At 32.4% G+C, this 24,079-nt stretch overlaps 1 non-coding gene and 1 pseudogene across 1 annotated transcript; one reads left to right on the top strand and one right to left on the bottom strand.

Annotated features, from left to right (window-relative positions):
* Positions 1-1,046: 1,046 nt before the first annotated feature.
* On the top strand, positions 1,047-20,624 carry LOC112495919 (expansin-A2-like; annotated as a pseudogene).
* On the bottom strand, positions 6,457-6,565 carry LOC112495922 (small nucleolar RNA R71). The gene has a single exon (XR_003062340.1). It is a non-coding gene; the product is annotated as a small nucleolar RNA R71 (small nucleolar RNA).
* Positions 20,625-24,079: the final 3,455 nt, after the last annotated feature.

Here is a 24,079-nt window from a genome sequence, read left to right as displayed (position 1 = left end):
TCATTTGGTATCAGAGTGAGGTACTCTTGTTTAGACTTAACCGTCTAGAGCTAAAGATCAATGGCAACTTAAAATGATTCCACATTTAGGGAAGGACAGTCCATCACTAGACCACCGTATTTTGATGGAAACGATTACCCGTATTGGAAAACTTGGATGATAATTTACTTGCAAGCCTTGGATTACGAAATTTGGAAAATCGTTAATGATGGTCCTTTCATGCCTTTGACTAAAAATTTAGTCGGGGAAGATATTCCAAAACCTTCACGGGAATGGAATGAATTGGAAAAGAGAAAAGCTTCTCTAAATTCCAAAGCTATGAATGCCTTGTTTTGTGCACTAGATAAGAAAGAGTTTCATAGAGTGTCTAGTTGCGAAAGTGCTAATGAAAGTTGGCATAAACTTGAAGTTGTTTATGAAGGCACGAACAAGTGAAATAATCTAAAATAAGTAGGTACACTCGACAATATGAATTGTTCCAAATAGAACAAAATGAGAGTGTGTATTCTATGTATACTAGATTTATAGACATAGTGAACACTTTAGGAGCCATAGGAAAGACCTTTTCAAATAGCGAGAAAGTTAAGAAAATCATTAGGTCGCTACCTAAGGAATGAAGACCAAAAAGGACTGCCATTGAGGAATCTAAAGATTTAAATACATTACATATTGATGATTTAATTGGTTCTCTCATTTCATATGAAGAAGATTTGGCAGTAGAAAAAGGACATGAGGAAAAGAAGAAAATCATTGCTCTCAAAGCTTCAAAATGTGAGAGTGATAAGGATAGCGAGATAGATGATGAGGAGTTGGCTATGTTGGGTAGAAGATTCAGAAAATTTTATAAAAAGAATAACCAGCAGAGAAAGTTTAGAAGTCACAAAAACAAAAAGGAGAAGAAAGAGCCAATTACTTGCTATGAATGCAAGAAGTCCGGACACATACGACCGAAATGTCCTCTCCTCAACAAATTCAAGAAGAAAGCTATGGTGGCCACATGGGATGATAGTGATGAGGAAACAAGTGATGATGAAAAGCAACAAGAGATGACTAATTTAGCTCTCATGGCCTTTGGGGAAGAGTCATGTGATGAACTTGATGAGGTAAGTGTTCTTCCTACATATGATGAATTACATGATGCATTTAAGGATTTGCATGATGAATTGACGAAGATTGGTAAAAAGAATATATGTCTTAAAAAGAAAATGATAGAGCTTAAAAATGAAAATGAATCATTTAGTGCAAAGATTACATGCCTAGAATTAGAGAATAAAACATTGCATGATAAAGTTGTATTATTTGAGAATTCTAGCACTTCACATGAGCACTTAGAGTCACACGTGAATAACTTGAAAAATGAAAATGAAATGCTTAGAAAGAAAAGCAATGAACTAAATGAGATTGTGCTAAAATTCACAAATGGGCAAAAGATGTTGGATAACTTGCTAAACTTACAAAAATGTGTATTTGACAAAGGAGGCATTGGTTATAAGCCAAATTTGAAACAAAAGTATTACAAGAGTTATTTTGTGAAGAATATATCTATTAACAATCAAATTGAATGTCATTATTATAATTAAGATGGTCATATGAAAAATAGATGTTCAGTGAAGAGAAATGCTTATTATGGTATGAAATGTGTTTGGGTTCTGAAAGGAACCATTGCTAACTCTCAAGGACCCAAAAAGGTTTGGGTCCCTAAAACTTGAGATTTTCTCTACAGGGCTTGAAGAAGAATAATAATAAGTGGTACTTGGACAGTAGTTGTTCAAGACACATGACAGGAAATTATTCTTGATTTTCAAGTTTTACTAAGATTGAAAATGGTGGAGATATATTGTTTGGAGATAATTCAAAAGGAAAAACCATTGGCATTGGCAATGTCGGTAATGTATCCTCTACTCTCATTGAAAATGTGTGTTTGGTTGAAAACTTAAAACACAACTTGCTTAGCATTAGTCAATTATGTGATAAAGATATAGAGTTATCTTTGATTAATCAAAATGTGTTATTGAAAATGCATGTGATGGCAAGGTTTTGTTTGTAGGAAATAGATGTGTTAATGTCTATACCATTAATATAGATCGTGCATCTACGAATGATAAATGTTTCTCTGCATTGCATGATGATGGTTGGTTATGGCATAGAAGATTTGGTCATGCAAGTATGGATTTGATCTCAAAAATCTCGAAAAATGATTTGGTTAAAGGTCTTCCAAAAATCAGTTTTCAAAAAGATAAAATTTGTGAAGCTTGCCAATTTGGAAAACAAATCAAAACATCTTTCAAAAACGAAAATCATATCTCTACTTCAAAATCACTTCAACTTCTTCATATAGATTTATTTAGTCCTTCTAGATATGCTAGTTTAAATGAAAAATATTATGCTTTTGTAATTGTGGATGATTATTCTAAATACACATGGGTATTATTCTTAGCTAATAAGATGATGTTTTTGATGTATTTAAAGTTTTCTGCAAAAAGGTTCAAAATGAAAAGGGATGTAGTATTTCTTGTATTAGAAGTGATCATGATGGAGAATTTAAAAATTATGCATTTGAGAACTTTTGTGATAATTTTGGCATTGAGCATCAATTTTCATCTCCTAGGACTCCTCAACAAAATGAAGTCGTAGAGAGAAAGAATATGTATATTCAAGAAATGGTTAGGACCATGTTGAATGAAAATTCTTTGCCTAAATATTTTTGGGCCGAAGCTGTCAACACCACTTGTTATGTTTTGAATCATGTGTTGATTAGACCTAATTTTAATAAAACTCCATATGAGCTTTGGAAAGATAGAAAACCCAACATTGGCTATTTTAAAGTCTTTGGATGCAAATGTTTTGTTTTGAACACAAAAGATAGTCTTGGTAAATTTGATCCAAATTCTGATGTTGGTATTTTTCTTGGTTATTCAAACTCAAGTAAAGCTTATAGAGTTTATAATAAAAAAACTTTGGTTGTGGAAGAATATATGCATGTTATATTTGATGAGTCTAACCTCTCCTCTACGGAGAAAGTCGTTGTTGATGATAATGCAAAAGAAGAACAACAAGAAGAAGCATCAAATGACAACCAAAAAGATGCACCTCATGAAATTCAAGAGGAACATCGTGAAGAAACAAATACAGAGCAAAATGAAGGTACTTCTCAAACACTCCCCAAGGAGTGGAGGTATGTTTCTTCTCACCCTAAGGATGTAATTTTAGGAGATCCCTCACGAGGTGTTATAACTAGATCATTCCTTAGGAACACATGTGAGCATGCTGCATTTATTTCTCAGATTGAACCAAAATTCTTTGCGGATGCGGAAAATAATAAATCTTGGATTATGGCAATGCAAGAGGAGTTGAATCAATTTAAGAGAAACAATGTGTGGGAATTAGTTCCTAATTCGGAGCATCAATCCATTATAGGCACTAAATGGGTATTTAGAAACAAAATAGATGAATTCGATGTAGTTGTAAGAAATAAAGGTAGATTAGTGGCTCAAGGTTACAACCAAGAAGTGGGAATTGATTTTGATGAAACATTTGCACCTGTAACTAGACTAGAATCCATTAGAATGCTCTTAGCTTTTGCATGTCATAAAGATTTTATTTTATGTCAAATGGATGTGATTAGTATTAAAAATTGTCTAATTATCAAGCGATAATAATATTATATTAAAAATTGTTTAATTATTAAGCGATAATAATATTATTTTGTGCTTATGTCATAATTTATATTTGTGTTTATGCAATATATTAGGAATTATTAATTATGTTTTAAATATATCTAATTTTGTGTATTTTTATGTGTTTATTAGGTAAAATATTAATTTCACGTAATTCGAGGCTCCAAATAGATAAACAAATGTCAAATTTAGATTTCGGAGGTCCGAAAACCTTAAGATCAGTCAAGATCGGCTTAAAATTGGGCTTGTGTAAAAAGAGTTGACTTTTTCTGTTGACCGAACACTGATTGGATGATGAAATGAGCTTACAATAGATATGAGTGCATGGGATAGCTGGCAATTTTGACTAAATCTCAACCGTTCATGATTCAATAGCCATAATTGTGCCACGTGGCAATGGTTGGTGAAGCAAGTTGTAGGATCCGAATCTTTGTATTTTGGTCGACCCGATCCACCCATTCACCCGTCAAATCTCAACCGTTCTTTGGGCAAATCGGACGAGTCAAACGATGCCACATGTGATGTTGACTTTTGAAGTTTGACCAGCCATTGGATCTTGATCTAAAGGTTGTGAGGAGCACATGCATGAAGCTTATGATGGACCGCAACACACTGAATTATGAATTTATTTGTCTATAAATAGAGCCTCATTTTATGTTTTTAATCACCTCTCTACAACTTTCTTCTTCTCAAATTCTCTCCATCTCCCTGTAATCTTGATTTTCAAGTGTGTTTTTAATATTTTGTATAATTATTTTTATAAGTAAAATTAGTTTTATTTTCAATTTTAGTTGTTTTTATTACTTTTAATTATAAGTAATTCAATTTTAATATTTATTTTTATTTCAATTATGCTCAACTAAATAATATTAGTTAGGGGAAGGTGAAATTCTTAGGAAATAAATATGATTTAATCAAATTCTATTTTTAATTTTATAAATTAAATTATTTTCTATTTAATTTTATACATATTTTATATTTTGAAATTTTGATTTATTGTAGACAAACAAATGAATTTGACACAATAAATTCTTAATATCTTAATATAAGGTATGGTAAAATGGTATTTTGACTTATTGTAGACAAATTAAATTTTGGCACAATAAATACATAATCCATCATAAAATTAAAGGAAAAATAATAATAATTTATATAATTAATCTTTTGGGCAATAAATCTAAAAAAAAAAGGCAAAAAGAATTTATTAAGTTTTATTTACTACTAAGAGTGGATCCACAACCCTAACTAGTTCAATTTCATAATTTCATTTAAATTAATTTGTTTATATTCAAGTTTAAATTTCAATTTTTAGTTAAAATAAAATAAACAAATTAAACATTTTCTCTGTAGATCGACCTCGGACTCACCGAGTTATAATACAACAAGACACTCTTATACTTGGGAGTTAAAAATTACTTTCAAGTTGTATCAAGTTTTTGGCGCCGTTGCCGGGGAAAAATTTTTATTTTGCTTTATTTTTCCATTTTTGATTTTTCTCTTTGTGTAAATTTTCGTTTGCCCCCTTTTCTTTTTCTTAAATTCTCTTTTGTCCCCGTATCTTTCATAATTCTTGTTTCATCTCAACAATTCTCGTTTCTAACTCAATCTTCTCGTAATTACGTTCTGACCCCAACACTTTCAGCCGTTTCACTTTCATCCCAAATGGCCCAATTCTAAACTTTTAAAAATTACGGTGTGACCATAAAATTATTAATAATTTGTAATAAGATCCCTAGACGAAATTTCTCACAATAATCAAGACTTGGACTTATTTGGACACAATTTGGACTTAATTTGGAACAAATTAACTCTAACTACTAACTCTTAACTACTAACTACTAACTACTAACTCCTAACTTTTATTTATTTTTTTTATTTCAGTTATTTAATTTTCTGTATTTATTTTATTTTGTATTTATTTATTTATTTTTAATTTATTTTTTTTATTGGTGGGTTCAACCACCAGTTTTTTTCTTTTAATTTTAGTTATTTTATTATTTTGTATTTATTTTCATTTTTTGTTTTATTGGTGGGTTCAACCACCATTTTGTTTCTTTTTCTTTCTTTCGCATTTATTTTATACTTAATTTTATTGTTAATTGGTGGGCTCAACCACCAAAATTGTTTTTTAATTTTAATTTTAATTTTCTTTTGTACACTTATATTATTTGCATATTTATTTTTTTATTTTTCTAATTTTAATTAGTCTTTTTAATTTTGTTATTAATTTGTGTGAATATTATCTTTGTGACATAACCATTGCATGAGACGTTGGTCTCGAACTTCAAGTGACAGGTTAATTCGTAGATCTCAATCTCCTCCACCAATCATGGATGAGAACCAAGACGAAAACTTTGTGCACGAACCTAATCCTCAAATTGATCAGGGAGACAATAATTCTCAATATGGGCATGATCATAATCAACCAAGAACTCTAAGAGACTACATGAATCTAACCAGAACCAGAGCACCGTCGTGTATAGTATTTCCTCCAGAAGCATCTCGATTCAACTTTAAACTAGATATTATCCAACTTTTACCAACATTTCATGTTTAGAATTCGAGAATCCGTACTTGCATCGAAGAGATTTTGAGGAAGTTTGTAACACATACACAAACCAAAATTGTAGCATGAATATAATTAGGTTAAAGCTTTTTCCTTTTTCATTAAAAGATAAAGTTAAAACTTGGCTACAAAATCTTAGATCTAGATCAATAAGAACTTGAAATAACATGCAAGAACAGTTTTTGAAAAAATTATTTCCACCTCATAGAACAAATTCTTTTAAAAGACAAATCATTTCTTTCACTCAAAAAAATGGAGAAACATTATACCAATGTTGGGATAGGTTTAAAGATTTGCTTAACATTTGTCCACATCATGGTTTTGAAACTTGGCGATTGGTCACTTACTTCTACGAGGGCTTAATACCCCAAAGTAGACAAGTTGTTGAAATGATGTGTAATAGTGAATTTAGGGATAAAAATCCTAAGGATGCACTAGATTACCTTGACCAATTAGCTGAAAATGCACAACGTTGGGATACTGTTGGAACTTTTGAATTGACAAATAAACAACAACCATCTCCATCTAGTGGAGGAATCCATAACCTTAGGGAAGATCATGATTTACAAGCAAAATTTGCATCCCTAGTTAGGAAAGTTGAAGCTTTGGAGCATGAAAAGAGTGATCAAGAAAAATCTGTTCAAGAAATTGCATGTAACATATATAGTTCGAATGATCATTTCACTCAAGATTGTCCCACTCTGCCTGCACTTAAAGAATGTCTAAATGATCAAGCTAATGCCATTAACACCTTTAATAAACCAAACCCATATTCACAGACTTATAATCCTGGTTGAAGAAATCATCCAAATTTCAGTTAGAGGAATAATAATAATGCACAATCTTCACAAGCACCACCTCCACAAAATTTCCAAAATGCTCAGCCTTATGCACCATATGTTCCACCACCATGGAAAAATCTAGAAGACACAATGCATTCATTCATCAGAAAGCAAGATGTTATTAACAATCAAAATGCACAAACTTTTTCCAATTTGAAAGATACTCTTGTTAAAATTGCTTCTGCACTCACAATTCAAGAAAAAGGAAAATTTTCAGCCCAACCACAACCAAATCCTAAGATTCAACAAAACCCACCCACAGACCAAGTCAAGTCAGTTATAACTCTTCGTAGTGGTAAGGTTGTTGATAGACCTATGCCTGAACCTTGTGAAAATGATGAAAATTCAAAGGGTAAGGAAGGACTAAATGAACTTACACTTAGTGAAGAAATAACTAGTGTTCCACTTGAACCACCATTTCCGCATGCATTGAATAAACTAAGGAAATCAAACCACTCTTCTGAAATTTATGAAATCTTTAAGCAAGTGAAATTTAACATTCCTCTATTAGATGCAATCAAGCAGGTACCTTTATATGCCAAATTTTTAAAGGACTTGTGCACTGTTAAGAGGAAATTGAAGGTAAGAAAGAGTGTTTTCATGGCCGAATAGGTAAGTATAATTCTATCTACTAATAATAAGTTGAAATATAAAGATCCTAGTTGTCCTACCATTTCTTGTATTATTGGTGATCACAGAATTGAGCATGCTTTACTAGATCTTGGTGCTAGTGTTAATTTGCTTTCATATTCAGTTTATCTTCAACTTAATCTTGGTGAGTTAAAATCAACTTCAACTACATTTTTGCTTGCCGATAGATATGTTAAAGTACCAAAAGGAATAGTGGAAGATGTTTTAGTACAAGTTGATAAATTCATATACCCTGTGGATTTTATTATCTTAGAAACTGAACCTATTGTGAATAATTACAAACTAATTCCTATAATTTTAGGTCGATCATTATTAGCAACTACTAACGCTTTGATTAATTGTAGGAATGGTTTAATGAATTTATCCTTTGGGAATATGACTTTGGAATTGAATGTTTTCAACATGTGCAGGCAACCTAACGAAGAAAATGAGAATGAAAATGATACTGATGAACAAAAGGAATTGCTTGAATCTTGTATCGAGGAAAATATTCAAAAAGGAGATTTTTCTGAACTTTTTAATGTTTGTTTAGTTAATTTAATTGAGTCAAATAAGCAACTTGAACTTAATATTTCTAATATAAATTTGTTGCTTGATTCTGTGCAGACTTCACAAAATTATGATGACAAGCCAAAAATTGAGGAGCTTGGAAGTATTGAAAAGACATAACAACAAGAAACACCTAAACTAGAATTGAAACCTTTGCCTGAAGGATTGAAGTATGCTTTTCTTGGAGAAGAACAAACTTATCATGTTGTGATTTCTTCTATTTTAACAAGCGACCAAGAAGGTAAGTTACTAACTGTTCTTAAAAAGCATAAAAATGCAATTGGATGGACTTTAAATGATATTAAAGGCATTAATCCCTTAATTTGTACACATAGAATTTATTTGGAAGAAAATGCTAAAACATGTCAACAACCTCAAAGAAGATTAAATCCACACATGAAATAGGTAGTCAAAATAGAAGTCCTTAAATTGCTTGATGTGAGAATTATCTACCCTATTTCTGATAGTAAGTGGGTAAGTGCTACACAAGTAGTGCCTAAAAAATCTGGAATCATTGTTGTTAAAAATGAAAAGGGTGAATTAATTCCAACACGAATTACATCTAGTTGGCGCATGTGCATTGATTATAGAAAGTTAAATGAAGCCACTATAAAATATCATTTTCTATTACCATTCCTTGACCAAATCTTAGAAAGAGTAGTAAGACATCCCTACTACTGTTTTTAGATGGATATTCAGGTTATTATCAAATTCCTATAGCACTTGAGGACCAAGAAAAGACCACATTTACATGTCCCTTTGGAACATTTGCATTTAAAATAATGTCATTTGGGCCTTGTAATGCTCCTGCAACATTTCAAAGATGTATGTTAAGCATATTTTGTGATATGGTTGAACATTGTTTAAAGGTCTTTATGGATGATTTGACTGTGTTTGGGAATTCTTTTGATGATTGCCTTGATAATTTGGAGAAAGTTTTAAAAAGATGTGTTGAAAAAGAACTTGTGTTGAATTGGGATAAATGTCGCTACATGGTTACTTCTGGAATTGTTTTGGGTCATGTTGTTTATGTTAAAAGAATTGAAGTCGACAAAGCAAAAATCGAAGTCATATCTAAATTGCCACAACCAAAAACAATTAGAGATGTGCAATCCTTTTTAGGACATGCAGGATTTTATAGGAGGTTTATAAAAAACTTAAGTGCCATATCTAAACTACTTTGTAACCTCTTATTAAAAGATTCACCGTTTGAATGGAATGATGATTGCCAAAAATCTTTTGAGAAAATAATTTGTCTTTTAACATCTGCACCTATTATGCAGTCTCCTTATTGGTCTTTACCCTTTGAATTAATGTGTGATGCGAGTGATTTTGCTGTTGGTGCTGTTTTAGGATAAAGAAATGATGGTAAGCCTTTTGTGATTTATTATGCAAGTAAGACTTTGAATAGTGCTCAAATGAATTATTCTACGACTGAAAAAGAATTACTTGATGTAGTATTTGCATTAAACAAATTCCGTTCATATTTGCTTGGCTCTAAATTTGTGGTGTTTACTAACCATGCTGCTGTGAGATATTTGATGAGTAAACATGATGCCAAACCGAGATTAATTCGTTGGATTTTGTTACTTCAAGAATTTGACCTTACCATTAAAGATAAAAAGGGTGCAGAAAATGTCGTTGCTGATCATCTAGCAAGACTTACATCCGAATTCTGCACTGATATAACACCCATCAATGATTCTTTCCCTGATGAATTTTTATTTTCTATTACTTCAATGCCATGGTATGCTAACATTGTTAATTTCCTTATTACAGGTAAAATACCTTTGCAATGGAATGCTCAAGAGAAGAAGAAATTTTTTGTTAAAGTAAAGAAATTTTATTGGGATGACCCTTATTTGTTCAAATATTGTTCAGATCAATTTTTTTGGCGATGTATTCCTGATAATGAGGTAAGTAGTGTCATTAATTTTTGTCATTCTAGAGCATGTGGTGGACACTTTTCGTCAAGAAAAACTACTGCTAAAATTTTACAATGTGGATTTTATTGGCCTACCATATTCAAATACACATGAATTTTGCAAAACTTATGAAAAATGTCAAAAATTGGGATCAATTACTAAAACAAACATGATGCCCTTAAATCCCATACTTGAAATTAAAATATTTGACTGTTGGGGAATTGATTTCATGGGTCTGTTTCTATCATCTTTTGGATTTGTATATATATTAGTTGCAGTTGATTATGTCTCAAAATGGATTGAAGCAATTTCTTGTCGAAATAATGATAGTAAATTTTTTGTAAATTTTTAAGAGAAAACATTTTATGTCGATTTGGAATCCCTCGAGCCATTATCAGTGATGGAGGTAAGCATTTTTGTAATAAGTCATTTGAGTCTTTAATGAAGAAATATGGAATTACACATAAAATTGCTACCCCTTATCATCCTCAAACAAATGGTCAAGTTGAATTAGCAAATAGGGAGATAAAACAAATTTTAGAAAAAACAGTTAACCCAAACCAAAAAGATTAATCTCTTATACTTAATGATGCACTTTGGGCCTACCGTACTGCATTTAAAACATCATTTTTTAATGTCACCCTATCGGTTAGTTTATGGTAAACCTTGTCATTTACCTATTGAACTTGAATATAAATCACTTTGGGCTATTAAAGTTTTTAATTCAAATTTGGATGATGCTGGTAATGTGCGAAAATTGCAATTGAATGAACTTGAGGAATTAAGGAATGATGCATATGAAAATTCAAGAATTATTAAGGCAAGAACAAAAGCATTTCAGGATAAAAGAATTTTTCAAAAAACATTTGAAATTGGTCAAAAAGTGTTGCTTTATAATTCTCATCTTCATTTATTTCCAGGGAAATTAAAGTAAAAATGGAGTGGCCTATTTGTTGTAAAAAAATGTATATTCATACGAGGTCATAGAAATTGAGAATCCAAAGAACGGTGTCACATTTAAAGTTAATGGTCAAAGATTAAAACCATATCTGGAACATCAATCCGTGACGAGGACACCGAAATTAATTTAGGTGACCCACCAGTTCTTAATTTAGTCTTTAATGATTGATTTTTTTGTTTTACTATTATTTTGTCATTTCATTATTTAATTTTTCCTCTCTTGATTGATGCACTGTACATATTTTTTTTAACATTATTTTTCTTATTTAAGCGTGTTTGTTTGACAGTTGTACTTTCTCTCATCAATTTTCATTATACGTCATGGGTACTTCAATAAGAAAAATCTTGTTCACACATCTTAAAAGACTTATGCGAGTGAGATTTAATCTGAGAAGGTTGGTACAAAGCTGTAAATCAGGATGCCAAGAGTGCTTTCTTAAATGGTTATATTATGGAGGAAGTTTATGTGAAACAACCTCCTAATTTTGAAAATGAAAAATTTCCAAATCATGTGTATAAGTTGTCTAAGACAATATATGGATTAAAACAAGCACCTAGAGCATGGTATGATAGGCTTAAAAACTTCTTGTTAGATAACGATTTTTCGATGGGAAAAGCGGATACAACTCTCTTTGTTAAGCATAAAACCCAATATATACTTGTTGTTTGAATCTATGTTGATGACATTATCTTTGGTTCTACTAATGAATTATTGTGTAAAGAATTTTCATCTTGTATGATTAAAGAATTCAAGATGAGTATGATAGGAGAGTTGAAATACTTTCTTGGACTCCAAGTCAAACAAAACGAGGAAGGAATTTTCATAAATCAAGCCAAGTACGTAAAAGATCTACTCAAAGGATTTGGCTATGATAATGGAACGACAAAAAGCACTCCAATGAGTACTACCATCAAGCTAGACAAAGATGAGAAAGGTAAGGAAGTTGACATCAAGACTTATCGAGATATGATCGGATCCTTACTCTATTTGACTGCTAGTACACCTGATATTATGTTTAGTGTTTGCTTGTATGCTAGATTTCAATTTTGTCCTAAAGAGCCACACATGCTTGCTGTCAAACGAATTTTTTGATATTTGATTGGCAGTATTAATCTTGGCCTTTGGTATCCTAGGGGAACTCATATTGACTTAACTTGTTATTCGGATGCTGATTTTTCCGGATATAAGGTTGATAGAAAAAGTACTAGTGGAACATGTCACTTCCTAGGCCATTCACTTGTCTCTTGGTTTAGTAAGAAACAAAATTCGGTTGCGCTTTCAACCACCGAGGCAGAATATATTGCCATAGGTAGTTGTTGTGCATAAATTCTTCGGATGAAACAAATCCTTAGAGACTATGGTATTAATCTTGATCAAATACCTATCTTGTGTGACAATACTAGTGCTATTAATCTATCCAAGAATCCCATTTAACATTCTAGGACTAAGCATATAGAAATTAGGCATCATTTTCTTAGAGATCATGCTCAAAAAGGAGATGTGGTAATTAAATTTGTTTCTACTGAAAATCAACTTCCGGATATCTTTACAAAACCTCTTAGTGAAGAGCATTTTATAAAGATCAGACATGAGCTTGGAATGATGAATGTTGCATCTTGAATTATGATTTGTTGATTAACTTAATATATTTGTTATTGTATGCATTTATGGTTCATGCATTGAATGGCTTATTGAAAAGTTTTAAATCACAAAATGATTTAAAATTGATCAAATTTTAAGCCAAAAATAAATTGGTATGTATAATACAAGTATAAGAGCTTGTCAATATTCAATAAGAGGCAAAAAGATTTCCAAGTCAAAACCGGTATACCGCTCCTTGTTAACCGGAAACCGGTTTTCTTCTTGATTACTCTCTGGATTTAGCTAATTGGTAAGCCGGATTAGCTTTGGTTACTCTCGAGTCAACTTTCGGAAACCCGGATTTGACAAACCAGTAAGGAAGTTTTATTTTTGGACAACAACTGGATAGCCAGTTCTTCAAACTGGTAAACCGAATTCTTTTTGAAATATTCTGGGAAATATCTGGCCAACCGGATAAGGAAACCGGTAAGCCGGTTTTGGTCTGAACACATTCGGAAAACAATTCGGCCAACTAATTAAGGGAACCGGTAAGCCGTTTTCGGCTTGCAACTCTCTGGACACTAACCGGCTAATCGGTTAGTGAAATCTGGAAAATCGGTTACGATTTTCATGTTTCTGCCTCTCAACCGGCTAGCCGGTTATGTAATCTGGAAAGCCAGATCGTGAAGCAACATTCTGTCTCAAAACCGGCCTAAACAAGATGTCTTAATGGAGATTTTCCCATTAAAAATGCCTCATGGGCCTAAGACTTGTATGAGTGGGAATGAACATTCTATAAGAGCTACTAAATAATATTCCCCAAAACCTATATTCCAAATGAATGATATTTATGTGGGAATGTCCTCATGAATGCTTTTCTTATGAGATACCAGCTCTAAAGGATAGTCGCACAACCCATTATAGGTCAGAAAGCCACAAAAGGGATACTCATTTATTGAAATTATGTGGATGCAATGGAAACTTATGAAATAAGGTCTAACAACTCAAGTTGTTGAGCAAAGATGTTTGCCTTGCAAGAATTTGAGAAGGAATGATCCAAGTCAAGCAAGAAGATCCTTAAAGTTATAAGAGATGAAATCTTATGAAAAAGAAACTAAGAGGAATAGGGTACACGTTAAAAGTCTCCCATTCTATTTCTTTAATAAAGTGTGACTTGTATTATTTTAGAAATCATGGCAAACAAAGGATCTATTTTCGAAAAAAGGAGACTGCATTAAGTAAAGTCACTAAGAGCTAAAATTTTCCTTGTAAGGAGAATTTTAAGAGCATTCTTAGCTCAAGCTTATATAAATTTTAGACAAAGGGGGCTAAAAATGATATTTTTTTAACACATATCTCCAAAATAAGTAAGTGTTTTATATTGAAATATTTTGCTTATTTTTAAAATAATTTTTGTCTAGACAATGTAAAATTACTTGTACTATTTTAGAAAGATTAGCATCATTGTCGTCATCGAAAAATTCCTTTCTATTGAACTATTTTATTTCTATTGGTTAACATATATTCAAAATAAAACACTCATTGATACGAACCCCATCAAGAACTGACGCGACCCTAATCAATTTAGTTCCCAAGATCGAATCTAAACCAGGAATGGAATGGAACCTCAACCTAATGCTTATTGAAAGCACGAACCTTGGAATGTGAAGACGCCACAATCAGTTATGGATGGTCTAATTGATAAGTCAAGAATTTGAACGTTACGAAAATTCGATAAGTTCAAAGTGTTCGTAAAGAACCAAAGAGAATTAACTCTCTCACCAATTGCATCAAAAACTTTCTTTTCCGTTTATTGAATATGAGTACTTTATATATGGTTTGGTTACAAGAATTTTTGGTAATAAATCCTAACCCAAAAATCAAATCTGAATCTAAATATTCCTTAATAGGAAAGAATCTAAATCAAATCAGAATCCTAATCTAAGTAAATAGGAAAGAATTTAAACTAAATCAGGATCCTAATTGTCTTAAATGTCTTACATCAATTAAATGGAAACTAGGCGATTAAAATAGAAATAACTGATTTGATTCCCTAATAGCCTCGTCAAGAAACGGGAAAGTATTTGAAAAAGGAAAATAATATATTTTCTCGCCATTATGTTTAAGCCAACTCCCTATTTCATGGAAGTGAGTATTTAAAAACTTCAAGAGCCTGAATCATGCATTTATCATGTGTGATTCCTTCAATGGGCCTCCACGAATTTGATTGAGCCCAAGTTGCTTGAATCAATCCATTAAGCACTTATTTGAATTTCTTTGCTCGAGCTCTTGTAACGGGTTCAACGGGAACTTGAATAGGATCTGAATATGCCTCATCCCATGTGCTTGTGATAATCTTATCCTTAATCTCATCACTCATCTTATTTATTAATTTACATAAGTACATTATACAGAAAAAAAGGAAAAAAAAGGCTTAAAGCCACAGGTGAAAAGTCAATTCACTATTTTACACTCCATGTTATTATCTTTATCCTTTTTCCCATCAATATCATTTTTTTCTCATTATCGTCATTCTTCTTCCCATTATCATCATCTGATCTAAGTTAAGAAGTGGTTCAATCAAACTTAGGCCAATATGACTATAATAGATCAATTAACTCGTAGGCAGTGTCGGCATGAACAAAGACTCTACCTACCGATAAAGGAAGAAAACCGTACAACACAACACCATTAAGGAAGAGCAGCAAAAGGCTATAGAAATTATTTTTATTTAGCAAACTAATAGGTTTTTTAATCGACTTCACAAAACGAAGAAAGCATCAGCATAGTCATTTATTTCAAAAAGTCTTTCATATTTGTTAAGGATAATTTGTTTTTACTTGCAGATGTCGCTTCTGCAACAAACCCTATAAATCCAAAGTCATCGTTTCCAAACATTAAACATATTTTTCTTTTGCTTAACACCCTTCTGAGATCTCTTGCAGTATTCATAAAATTTGAAATAATTCTAAAATCATTTCTAGAAAATATATAAATATTTTTAAGTTGTCGAGCTTGGAATTATGCCATTATGACTTTTGAATAAAATGTAGAGGTTTTAATGTTTGAATTAAACTCTTTGATAGGTTTGTATTGATAAATCATGCAACCCACTCTTTATATGTATACACAAATTGTTGATTATAATTTTACACCCTTCTTCTAACATTTCAATAAAAAGAAAGATTGCACATTTCATCATTGGTAATCATTAAGAAATTATATGTTGCTTGTACGGAAGCTTTTTATGTGTATTCAATAGATTGAACAAAATTTTGATATTGTCTCAAGTTCAAGGAAGATACAAGGGTTTTTCACCGCACTTCTTTAAGAATAGTACAAATGATAGTACAACGCAATGTCTACTCCAAGCACAAATATGATTTGGAACCATATCTCAATTTAGCTTTAAACATACCAATTTTTTTTTTTAGTGAGATTTCTTTCAAGTAGGTAATTTGATTGTTTAATCTATTCCCCTATGACCACACATCTCACATAATTTAAGGGGGCTAATATTACTACTAAAAAAATTGATGTGAGGTTCAAAGGCTCAGTCCAACTCATAAGTTCTCATTATTGTTTAGGCTCAAAACCACTATTCAACAAAATAACAACCACAGCCAAAGTTGTAATAGGGGTTGATTTAAACCATATCAATGCCTAAATATGCTTTTGGGCTTTGCTTACTAGAACATATAACAAAATTAGGCAAACTACCTGAATTTTCACTCAAGCCCAACTTTATTTCAATCAAGAAGAAGCCTTTTGACATATGGCCTAGTGAAATTCTCCTCCCATAAACTAGATATTTTACACTTAAATATTTTACTTAAAATATCAAACACAAACATAATTTTTATATATTTTTACATCTTTTAGGCTTTATTTTATAAAAGAAGTGTGCAGATATGAGAATTTATATAGTCAAGGGAATGAAGGAAACACATCCACACTAAGCCCAACCTTGTTTAACAATCGCTTGAGTTGTACCTCTTATTAGGGGCGGGCATCGGATCAGATTTGGATTGGCCGCCGAATTTGATCGGATTGAACTTAAAAAAATAATTTAAATATAAATAAGTAAAAGTTAAAAATAAAAATAATCTACCCTAAATTCCCAAATCAAAAAAGAGTTGCAGCCACCCACGCAGGCAAAAATCTAGCCAACTATCCATCCCACCCATCGACTTTCGCGGCCGCTGGGCAAAGGCATGCAGATGATACCCACCTCCAAATGCCAATGAAGTTGCAAGTGACAGCAACCAATCGAAGATGACAGCAAGAACTACCTCTTAAGATCAACCAATCGAAGATGCTAATGGCTCTCTCATACTCCTCCCATCTTCTTTCTTCCTCAATGAGTTAGCTAACCAATTATTTAATCTCATTACACTTATTGATAAAATCAACAAATGAAGCTCATAATTGCTTTCTTTGTTACATATGTAGGACCCTCAATTATTCAAATCAAATAGGCCTCCCAGACCTTTGTTTTCCTCTGTTAAGTTATCTCCCTTAACCTTTGCTTTCCTCCGTGAACTCTTTCTCCTTAGCCTTATTCGGTATGTATTTTCCTTTTCGCAACCGAAGTGGGATTTTTCTTTCTTTTCGTTGAGAGGAATAATTCGGTGGTATGGATTATTTTGATGCAAAACTTTATGTTGATTTTGTGGAATAATTCGGGGTTAGCTACAGCTCTCCTACACTTGTTGTCTATTGTCATCTTTAGTTCTTCTTCTGCTTCTGTGTTTTTAATCTTTATCTTACGAGTTGGTGCTGGGTTTTAGCATTTTTTCCTTTACATGTTCATCAGAATCCAAATTCTAATTTCAAATTATTAATCCGATCCGAATCTGAGTATTCTCAAATTTTTCATATGATCTGAATTATTCAGATAAGATTTAAAGTCGGATTGAAATTCGGATGATTTTTTTTTCAATTCAAATTATCTGAAATCTGATCGGATTCGTCCAAATTCGAAATTACCCACCCTCGCCTCTTACAAGCTACGGTGTGATGATGACACCAAATGATGTCTCTCTCGCTTTATCATTATCACTGTAATAAATTTTTGCCCATATAACCATGCTTTGCCTAGTGATAATGGTGGCTCGTGCAATCCTCTTCGCTAACACTTTGACATGGCCGAGCTTTTTGGTTTAAATTGCACAATATCGCATTGGAATTATCCTCGTTGCCTTTTGAAGGTACTCAAAACTCAACCACGCAAAAAAAAAAAATTACAATGGTTCCATGAGTAATGCTAGGATCCTATAAGTTGAGTTTTAGTTAATTAACTCATATGGCATGGCAGCCACATCAGGTTCATTATAAACCATATATAAATAAACTATCACTTCCGTAGGGACTAAGAATGGTAATGGGGCTGAATTCGCCCCCATATCTAAAAGTTCTTTTTGGTTTTTAATTCTGAAATATTTTATTTTAAAAAATAATAATTTAGTATATGATTACAATTAAAACTTTAAAAGCATGATAATTTTGCCAAGTTTTGAATTTTCCATTAGTATGGTTACGAACCAACCAAAACTAATTTACCCAGCAAACAATTTCCACCTAGTTAAAATAATAATAATAATAAACTAGTTTTCCGATAAAAAATCATAACCCTATTAGAACAACCTTAACAATGGCTTATTCGAGGGTTGAGATGAATAATACTAGTACCAGCAAAAGATAAAGATGATGCTTTGATTATTGGGAAGCAAAATATAATTGTTATTTAAAAAAAAACATTGGCCGACATATAACACAACGATACATGAGCTTATTTCACATGTAAAGGTTAGCAAAGAATAGGGGCTATGAAATTGGTAAGGAATTGGAGCTATAAAGGTCGGCATTAAACTTGGGCTATGAGAATGTGAGAGATGTGAGAAGTGTGATAAAAGAAAATTACAAAATTAGGTTTAATTTTTAGTAATAATATATTATTAATATTTTGTTTAATTTTATTTTCTTAAATTTGGTGAATTTAAATATACTTTTGGCTCAAGTTCGGGAACCAGATAAAATCCCCAAACTCAAATCCAAAATTTCTTTGGGTTTGTTTTTAAGACTTCCTTGGAGCGCATATTCGACTTGAATTCACCAAAAGCCCGAGGGTCAAAGGCCCTTAGGGAATGTTGCCATAGTTATTTTGGACTCAAATACTAAAATCCCTAGCATTATTAATTATTTATTCTTCTAATTTTTTTAGTTTATCGATAAATTACTTTGTATTATAGTTATGGGCTTCTAGAATTAACTCGAAGTAAAAAAGTGATACGAACCCAGCTAAGAACTAACGCGACTCTAATCAATTTAGTCTCTAAGATCGCTTCTAAATCTAAAATTTAACGGAACCGCAACCCAATACTTAATGAAGCACAAACCTTTGTATGTGAAGATGCCACAATCAGTTATGGATGATCTGATTGATAGGTCGAGAGTTTGAACGCCACGAAAATTCGATAAGTTCAAAGCGTTTGTTTAAGAACTAAAGAGAATTAACTCTCTCACCAATTATATCAAAATTTATCTATCTCAATTTGTTAGATGTGAGTACATTATTTACGGATGGTTACAAGAATTTTTAGAAATAAATCCTAAACTAAAATCAAATTGGAGTCCTAATATAAAGCAAATAAGAAAGGAATTTAAATCAAATCAGAATTCTAACCTAAAGCAAATAGAAAAGAATATAAATCAAATCATAATCATAATCTAAAGCAAATAGGAAAGAATCTAAATCAAATCAGAATCCTAATCAACTTAAATAAATGCCTTACATCAATTAAAATAGAAACTAGACAATCAAAAGAGAAATAACTGATTTTTTTTTTTTTTGCCACTGGCCTCCTCAAGAAACGGGAAAGTATTCGAAAAGGGAAGTAGTGTATTTTCCAAACAAGAAAATATCCAAAAAGGAAAGTAATATATTTTCCTACCGTAATGTGCAAGCCAACTTCCTAATTTCATGGAAGTGATTATTTAGAAACTTCAAGAGCCTAAATCACACATTTACTGGTCTAAATATAATGTGCGAACCTTTACAAATTTGATTGAGCCCAAGTTGCTTGAATCAACCAATTAAAGGCTTCTTTGAATTTCTTTTCACGAGCTCTTGTGACGGGTCCAACGGGAACTTGAATAAGATCTAAATATGCCTCATCCCACGTGCTTGTGATAGTTTTATCATGAATTTCATCAAAAAGCTAGCTAGCTCATGTTGTACAAGTTTTTGCTAACTTAAATTAAATCATAAGAATGTGGGATAATGTCTTAACATTCCCATTACCTACTCATTACATATTACTCTTTTTGTCTCATTTTATATTATGTGGAAGGATAGTGTGGACTCCACTCATGGCTGAGTTGGCTATTGCACTATATAAAACAAAGCTTAATTCAAACTCAAAAACTAATGTAAAATTTGAAAGTTGTTCGAATCTTATGTGTACACTTAGTTAGTTTCAGGTTCAATCTCTGAAAACATAGAACAATGTACTAAATAATTTTTTTACTTGAATTTTATGTGCTAATTTGTGTTGGTGATCTTTCAACAGGGTACCTTCTGTTAAGAAAATAGGAATAAGATTTTCAATAATCAGCTACTCGTACTTCGGTGTGGCTTTGATCACCAACATCGCTGGTGAAGGGGAAGTTCTTATAGTATCAATCAAAGGGTCAAAAGCAAGATGGCAAGCAATGTGAAGAAACTAGGGAAAAAACTAGCAAAGCAATTCTTATCTCAATCAAAGCCTGTTGTTTTAAGTCGCCACCAGTAACAATAGAATTATGACAAGCATGACCATGGTACCTTCTAATTGGCAGCTCGAATAGACCTTTGAAGGTGGCCAATTTTAAAGAATCTCTTTTATTAAATATTTTATTATTTTTCAAACAAAGAATTGTATTAAATGCAAAGATGGGTTACGAAAATTTGTATAATGCCTTCCATAATTTATATTTGTTAAGAAGAGTATGTACTTTATAGGTAGAAGTCTTGAAATATTGAGGTGACTAAAAACAGCACCTGCTAGGCTTTTCATATAAATATAGCTTTCATAAATATAATTCTCTCATTACATTTTTTTACTTCTGTTTTCAAATTTGGACAAGCCAATTAGGAGCTACATGTGGATTAATTAAGTACACCTATTATATAAGGAAATTTAAATCTAGCATTATCAAATGTGTTTATAAACTCATTCATCTGTTGAAATTGAAACCCAAAGCCTGAACTCTAAAAGGGTTATTTTTACATACCTCCCCTAGGGTTTTATGTGTTTGTAGTTTAATAGAATGTATCGGGGTACTTTTACGAAACTACCCTGCTATTAGTACAAAGTTATAAATAGCATCAATACAAAAGGCTACAATCATAAAAGCTTATTTAAAATTTAAAAGAAAAAACTTAAAAACTTAATTGTAGCAACATTAGTAGGCGCGAAGTACCTACTGCATCACTTCATTACTCAGTCAAATTCATTATCCATTGTGTAATGTTTGAAAATAACACTTCTCTTCACAAAAGTGTAAATATTATGCAAAAATATTTACACTTTCACACAACACTCACCTCTCGACAGCAACTATTTGGAAACAACCAAGTATTATTGAGCTTGAGGATCAAGATTTATCACCATTTTAAACTTACCCCGAATGAGACAAGCTTGAGTGGTGGTAGCAAACTACCAACAAGTGAGTGCAAACGACAGTCTGGTTTAGCAATTGGTATTGGAGCTTTGAAGAAGTTAGTCTCTATTAACACTGTTGCATGTAATTTATACCTTCGGTTTTCTTCATTTTGGGTAAATAAGATGAGAAATCTGGTGCTACCATGTTGTGGATCTTTGATGTAAAGGATTATGAGTTTCAATGTATGATGAATTAGTAGAAAAATCATGCTGATGGTTATTATCCTATGATGAATCAACTATGCAAAACTATTTATAGCTTAATAAAGCATATAAATGCATAAAATTGTAATCTTTATGTGATTGGTAATGGAAAAAATGGGTAAGTTTTTTTCAAGTCAGAGGCTATATTCTTGTGAAATAGTTTTTATTTTCCTTGCCTAGCTGGTAAAGATGATAATGGATATTTAGGTCTCTGTGATGGATGTTTGTTCATTTATTTCATAATATAGGAGAGCAAATAGTGCTCGTATCGTCACATATTGCAAGTTGCAGCCACTATTTAGATTTTAATAAAGCATATAAATGCATAAATTTGTAATATTTATGTAATTAGGAATGAATTATATAAGCTTTTGTTATTGAAGTCACAAGCTGTGTATGTGTAATGGCATTTTTTTTCATTACCTGGCTGTTGAAGCTAATAAGTCATTTTTGGGTTTTTGTGATGGTTGTTTCTTCCATTATTTCATTATGCTTGACTGTACGATGGAAAATTATGTTGGTATTGTCATTTATTTTGTAAGGTGTAGCCACTGTAGATGTTAGTCATAAAAGATAGTTTTTGTCAAGGCACAGTTGATGATTTAGTTGTCGATATGACTAGCATTTAAGGTTTATAATTTATTTGGGGGAAATTTATGAAAATAACCATAAATATTTTGTTATTTTCACAACTAACCCTCTCAACTTTTTTCTATCAACATTAGCCAAACACAAGCCTTTCTTCCCAAATTACCCTCTTTACAAACCAAAAGCAATAATCTTTCTCCCATATCGTCAAACCAAACGCAGCTTTCCACTCTTGAATCATCAACCAACGGCGACAGCAAAAGACAACGGTAAAAGTAAAATCCGATCATAATCTATCTGGATCCAACACTAATCGGCATCACTTAGTGGTATGAGTTATTTTCTGAACTTGCTGAACTGAGTCACGTGGGTGAATCTGGCAACAGGCTGCCTGTCGCACCTTACTTGGTGCGACAGGCACCTGTTGCACCTTGCTTGGTGCGACAGGCACCTGTCGTACCAAGCCTTGGAGATTCATTAAAACTGTATTAATTTGATCCGGATCCAAATAATTTTTTTTTTTATAATTTCAAACTTAATGGATTCAGTTGTACTTGAATTGTGTTACGATGGTTGGTGGGAGACATTAGAGGATGGTCGTATGGAGTATGTGAATGGTAAAAATTGAGCTTTTTTGGTTTGGAAAAATTGTCTGTTTGATCAGTTATTGGCAAGAGTATACGAGGTGTTACAAGTAAACCCTAATGAATATAGTATCACAATGAAGACAACTTTGAGGTCTAGTAACACATTATATCGTATATGTGCACTGCCCATGGATATATTTGATGATGAAATGGTGAGGGTTGTGTTGCATATGGCATCTAAAGTAGCCAATTTTGGATGCATTCCTATATTCGTGATCACATCACCTCGAGTTGCGAGTGAAGGTATTGAGCCACATGTCGATACAGAAACTTCGTTTAGAGCAAATATGTCTGGCCCCGATAATGATGAAGAGGTGTTGCCAAGGACAATATCACTGTAGCTATATTACTCTCCAATCCACGACAATTATGACAACATTGATGATAACGGCGTTACGTTAGAGGATGTTGGAGCAACGGTATTTCCAATAACGACGTCGTTGGAGCAACGGTATTCTCCGTATCACAACAATGATTTTCGGGACAATGACGATTTTCATCATGAGACAAAGGGGGATAATGTTTGTGCAGAACCTTCTAATAATACGAGGGGCACTCATTTCAATAATGATGGTGATGATGGAAGAGCCGGTCCTTTAAAATGTTCCGTTGTTTCAGCACGACGATGAGTGTGAAGACAATACTCCTGTGAATAACAGAGGCAATAAACCTAGTCCTTTTATGGTTCGATCGAGAAGGCGAATTGACCCCCTTACAAGTCTTGCTCCAAGCTTTGTTAGCAGTTGTGATTCAGATTATATCAGTGTGGGTAAGCTATTTGCTGAGAAGAATGAGTTTATATTACAACTACGTAAGGTTGCCTTTAGAGATAAGTTTGATTTCAAGATTGCACGGTCTACTACGACACGTTTCGAGGCTCACTGTTGTTCAAAATCATGTAAATGGCGTATTCGAGCAACTAGATGTTCGAACGAGTAAAATGTTCCTTGGGTGGTGAAGAGAATTGACAATGTACACACTTATCATAATGAGGTATTGGTTGATGGACGTCATCAAGTAAGGAGCCGGGTTGTCGGTCATATTATCGCAGAAAAATATATTCAAGACAAGAGAATTTATACTCCGAATGACATAAGAGTATATATGCAACAGGAATACGGTGTTCAGTTAACATACCAGCAGGCATATCGAGCGAGAGAAGTTGGTCTTGAAATAGTTTGAG

The sequence above is a fragment of the Citrus sinensis genome, chromosome 7 (assembly GCF_022201045.2).
Source record: "Citrus sinensis cultivar Valencia sweet orange chromosome 7, DVS_A1.0, whole genome shotgun sequence".
NCBI lineage: Eukaryota > Viridiplantae > Streptophyta > Magnoliopsida > Sapindales > Rutaceae > Citrus > Citrus sinensis.
The sequence above is the reverse complement of the archived record's forward strand: the minus strand, read 5'-3'. Positions and strand labels throughout refer to the sequence as shown.